Source organism: Halichoerus grypus, chromosome 5, assembly GCF_964656455.1.
Source record: "Halichoerus grypus chromosome 5, mHalGry1.hap1.1, whole genome shotgun sequence".
In the NCBI taxonomy this organism is placed as follows: domain Eukaryota; kingdom Metazoa; phylum Chordata; class Mammalia; order Carnivora; family Phocidae; genus Halichoerus; species Halichoerus grypus.
The window spans coordinates 169,731,338-169,737,222 of NC_135716.1; the positions used below are offsets into that span (position 1 = coordinate 169,731,338).

The window sequence follows — 5,885 nt, forward strand, 5'->3', positions numbered from 1 at the left end:
TTTTGGGTACAACTTGTCTTCAGGAAGGGGGGAGGAAATTTGCTGGGAAATGGTTATTTTTTGCCATTAAAATCTATGTGCAAGTGTATATCCATAAGCAAAAAACAAAGAAAACCAAAAACCTTCCATCCATACCTCATACCACATGTATAAAAATTAACTCCTACTGGAGAGAGCAGACATCTGGCTTGCGAGTGGGCATCTTCGTTTCACACCTGATGAAAGAGCAATTTAAAAATGAGTGATGTTGAGAAGGGCAAGAAGGTTTTTGTTCAGAAGTGTGCCCAGTGCCAGACCCTGACAAAGGGAGGTGAGCACAAGACTGGGCCAAATTGCCATGGTCTATTTGGGCGAAAGACAGGTCAGGCACCTGAATTTTCTTACATGGATGCTAACAAGAACAAAGGCATCACCTGGGGAGAGGAGACACTGATGGAGTATTTGGAGAATCCCAAGAAGTACATCCCTGGAATAAAAATGATCTTGGCTGGCATTAAGAAGACAGGGGACAGTGCAGACTTGATAGCTTACCTCAAAAAAGCTACTACGGAGGGGCTCCTGGGTGGCTCAGTTGGTTGGGCATCTGCTTTAAGCTCAGGTCATGATCCCAGTGTTCTGGGATCGAGCCCCACATCTGGTTCCCTGCTCTTTGGGGAGCCTGCTTCTCCCTCTGCCTCTGCCTGCCACTCCCCCTGCTTGTGTTCTCTCTCTGTCAAATGAATAAATAAAATCTTTAAAAAAAAAAAAAGCTACTAAGGAGTAACAGTTGGCCACAGCCTTACTTATTACAAAACAAAAATGTCTCATGACTTTTTAAATGTGTACCATATTTAAATTGATCTCATACACCAGAATTCAGATCATGACTGGCTGATAGAATATTTATTTTGGACAGTCGTGATTTAAATAAGATTGGCTTGGGGCACCTGGATGGCTCAGTCGGTTAAGTGTTGTCTGCCTTTGGCTCAGGTCGTGATCCCAGGGTCCTGGGATCGAGTCCCGCATGGGGCTCCCTGCTCAGCAGGGAGCCTGCTTCTCCCTCTCTCTCTCCCTCTGTGCTCTCTCTCTCTCAAATAAATAAATAAAATCTTTAAAAAAAAAAATAAAATAAATAAATAAATAAATAAGATTGGCTTGTGAATTGGCAAACTTGGCTTGTGAATTTTTTACTAAGTCAGACTAGGTTAAATGCATGTGATCAACTTTCTGAACTTTGCTAGGAATTCTGGTTCAGCAAGTACTGTCACTGTTTTCCCCTTCTAAAGATATGATTGGAATTGATTAGTAACGTTCAGCTTTTCTCAGAGATGGTAAATGCCAGCTCTAAACCTGTAGGAGATTGGTTTTATATTAGATTTACATAACGAGTTATATTAATATGTTTATATATATATATAAAATGTATTTCATATATCACTGTTGTAGAGAACAGCAAGACTCCACTCGCTGTGTTTCAAGTTGTGTTCATTGGCCTGTTAACGACAAGGGCTGAAGATTAGCTGGCTATGTCCACTTTCTTTTTGTGGTCTTAACTATGCCAATTTAATTAACATTCCCTGCATCAAAAATGTTGTCTTTTGCCTCATGAATGGCATTTTAGTGTGGTTTATGTATCGTATTAAATAAGACTATTTAGCACTTCTCACATTTTGTAGATCATCCGTGAGTTCAGATGCTTTTAAAATTCAGTGTGACAAGATATGGCAGCAAACTTGGCTTGCGAATTTTTTACTAAGTCAGACTAGGTCATAATTCAGGATTGCCTTCTAAACAGCTATTCAAAGACACAACTGTAAAATTACCATATACGTATGATTGGTAATGGTGCTTCTGCCAACTCGTTAGAAGGATTGGAGGAGATATATCAGCACAAATTTGTAAATTATGTGACAAGGTTTTAGATAATTAAAAAGAAAATCACATATCAAAATAAAAATTAACTCATAGTGGATCAGAGACCTAAATGTAAAACTTAAAACTGTAAGAATTCTTTTTTTTTTTTTAAGATTTATTTATTTAGGGTGCCTGGGTGACCCAGTTGGTTAAGCGTCTGCCTTCGGCTCAGGACCCTGGGATCATGCTCAGCGGGGAGCCTGCTTCTCCCTCTCCCTCTGCTGCTCCCTCTGCTTGTGCTCTCTCTGTCTCTGTCAAATAAATAAATAAAATCTTAAAAAAAAAGATGTGTTTATTTATTTGAGGTGGGGGAGGGGCAGAGGGAGAGAGAGAGAGAATCCCAAGCAGACTCAATGCTGAGCACAGAGCCCCATGCAAGGCTCGATCGCATGACCCTGAGATCATAACCTGAGCTGAAATCAAGAGTCAGATGCTTAACCAACCCACCCCGGTGCCCCAAAACTATAAGACTTCTTTTTTTTTTTAAAGATTTTATTTATTTATTTGAGAGAGAGAGAATGAGAGACAGAGAGCATGAGAGGGAGAAGGGTCAGAGGGAGAAGCAGACTCCCTGCTGAGCAGGGAGCCGATGCAGGACTCGATCCCGGGACTCCAGAATCATGACCTGAGCCGAAGGCAGTCACTTAACCAACTGAGCCACCCAGGTGCCCTTGAAGAAAACATTAGGAAAAATCCTGTATGATCTTGGATCAGTGAAAGATTTCTTAGGTTGCAAAAACCCCAAACCATAAAGGAAAAATTGATCAATTAGATTTCATTAATATTAAAGACTTTTGCTTTTCAAAAAGCACCATTAAGAGAATGAAAAGACAAGCCACAAAATTAAATAAAATGTTTGCAAACAACAACAAAAAATTAAATTGTTAAAAAAATAAAAGAAATATAATCAAAGTAAATAAAAACAAAAAGTTATACAAATATAAAGAAATAAAATGCAAGCAATAAAATGTTTGCAAATCAGGCATCTGATAAGGAACTTTTTGTCCAGAATTTATCAATGCTCAAAACTCAATAATAAGAAAATAGCCAACCGAATCTACAAACGGGCAAAAGATTTGAACAGATACTTCACCAAATAAGGTGCACAGATGGAAAGTGAGCATGAAAAAATTGTCCCGCATAAAATTGTAAAAACTAAAAAGACCAGCTATATCGTGTTGATGAGCATGTGGAATAACTGGAATTCTTGCTGGTAGGAATGTAAAATAGTACAACTACTCTGGAAAACAGCTGGGCATTTCCTTAAAAAGCTGAAAACACACCAGCCATATGATCTAGCCATTCTACTATGAGGTTTTTCCCCAAGAAAAATGAAAACCTATATCCATACTAAGATTTGTGCATGAATTGTCACACCAGTATTATTTGTCAGAGGCCCATACTTGAAACAACCCAAATGTCCATTAACAGGTGAGTGGATAAACAATTCAATGTGGTACATCCTATAGCCATACAAATGAATGAGCTATGGATATATGCAACAACATGGATGAATCGCAAAATAATTTTGCTGAGTGAAAGAAGTTAGACAAAAGAGAATACATACTGTGTAATTCCATTTTTTTACAATTGTAGGAAGGATAAACTAATCTATAGTGAAGAACGCAAAGCAGTGGTTGCCTGGGGGTTGGAGAGTGTGCGGGTAGGGGCGGGAGGGAGGGATTTCAAAGGGGCTATTGGACGTGATGGATATGTTCATTGTCTTGATTTTGGTTATGGTTTTAACAGTGTATCCATATGTCAAAACTTCTGAAGCTTTACATTTTTTATTGGCCTATTTATAGGTTTATCTATTTTTTATTGAGATATAATTGACGTATAATGTTGTATTAGTTTCAGTTATACAATGTAATGAGGCTATATTTGTAAGAAATTGTACATTTTATTTTATTTTTTTAAGATTTTATTTATTTGACAGAGAGAGGCACAGTGAAAGAGGGAACACAAGCAGGGGGAGTGCGAGAGGGGGAAGCAGGCTTCCCACGGAGCAGGGAGCCTGATGCAGGGCTTGATCCCAGGACCCCAGGACCTGAGCCGAAGGGTAGATGCTGAACAACTAAGCCACCCAGGCGCCCCAGAAATTGTACATTTTAAATAGGTATAATTTACGCTTCACCAGTCCAGGGTGAGAATTTTCTTTTTTTCTTTTCTTTTTTTAAAGATTTGTTTATTTATTTTAGAGGGAGAGAGAGAGAGAGACAATGTGTGCCTGAGTGGGAGAAGGGGCAGAGGGAGAGGAGAAAGAATCCCCAAATCTCCAAGTAGACTCCCCACTGAGTGCAGAGCCCAAGTTGGGGCTGGATCCCACGACCACGATCACGACCTGAGCTAAAACCAAGAGTCAGATACCGAAACCAGTGAGCTACCCAGGCGCCCCAGGGTGAGAATTTTCTAATAAAGCCTTTTCTGTTGCCTCCCCCACCAAAAAAAGTATAGTTTATTGTATGTTAGTTATACCTCAAAAGGTGTTTAAAAAATCAAGGTGCAAACATAGAATTGGTAGTGACAGAAAAGGCAGTCAAAATATGTTAGGACTGAAAGATGTTACACTTCATATAAATATGTTATAGCAAATATAATATGATACCAATTTTGTAAGCACACATGCACGTGCACACACACACACTCACACACACATGAATCTAGCAGAATCTTTTACAGTTAAAAATGCACACATACCCTTTGTCCGAGCAGTCTTACTTTCAGAGATCCCTCGTACATGAGGAAAAATGAGTGTGCAAGATGAGACTGCCATGTATAGATGTGCAGGTTGTTCACTGCACAAGGACACCAGGCTGAGGGGCACGTGGGGCTGGAATCCAGCGTACACTCTACTTGCCAAGCCAGGGAAGTGCCTTGTTACAGGCCCATGTCTGCCTGGGGAGGCACCTTTCGCTGATTCGCACAAAAGTTTTATATTGTCTAGGTACAGCCCAGTTAAAGATGTCACAAGATGACTATTACCTCAGGATGGTTATCCGCTTCCGCAAAGCAGAAACAACCTGGATGTGTACGTATAGGGGACACTTTGAAGAAAGTACCGCCCAACAATACAATGAAAAAGTATGGAGTACTAACAGAATGAAGTTAACCTAGAGGATGTCAGACAGAATATTAAATGAAAGAAGCAAACTGTAGAGGGCTGTGTTCCGGACCACCACGAGATCCTCACGCATGCTCCTTGAAAGCTGCTCAACCATTCCCTTGATTTTCTGCTTATATTTTCCTTTTCCCTCATGTTTTTCTGAACATTTGCCCTATTGATGGTTGGAAGTCAGCCGGCCAGCCCTGGATAGCTGTATTTAGTGTCTTTATTTTTTTTTTAAGTAATGTCTATATGCAACATGGGGCTCAAAATCACAACCCCAAGATCAATAGTGGCACGCTCTACCGACAGCCCGCTAGGAGTCCCTGTATATAGTTTCAATTAACAAAAAACATAAATCTCAGGCATAGAAACTATTCTGTATATATAAAATAAGGGAATTTTTTTTAAAGCAAAAGGAACATATTCATGTAAATACATACATACGCATGTACGTATGTATATTCCCAGGGGCTTAGAGAAGGTTTACGTTTTGTGTGTTGGGAGGGGAAATGGAAGCCTATTAACTTTTTTTTCCACACACTTCGGCGTCATTTGACCTGTTACCATTGGCATGTGTTATTTTTGTAACAAAACAAAACAGAGTGTGTAGTAGTTCCTTGTATTAGCCATACTACTTTTCTTTATGTTGGAAATCACATCAAAATAAAAAAACTTAAGTATTTCGAAGCAAAACAAAATGAGGACAATGAAGGTTTTTTTCCAAGGAATGAAATACTAAACCAACAGAAACCCCCTCCTAAACTGTCAACTACACTGAACCGTCCCAGATAAAAATATTCAGGTGAAAAAGGGGAGTGTGGGCGGGAGTGGGGGGAGGGAGGACGTGCTGGGTGTGACTTTCCTTTGGGCTCTGGGATCAGAA

General features: G+C 39.7%; 1 pseudogene; it reads left to right on the plus strand.

Annotated features, from left to right (window-relative positions):
• Positions 1-237: 237 nt before the first annotated feature.
• LOC118533648 (cytochrome c pseudogene) lies at positions 238-720 on the plus strand (annotated as a pseudogene).
• The last annotated feature ends 5,165 nt before the right edge of the window (positions 721-5,885 follow it).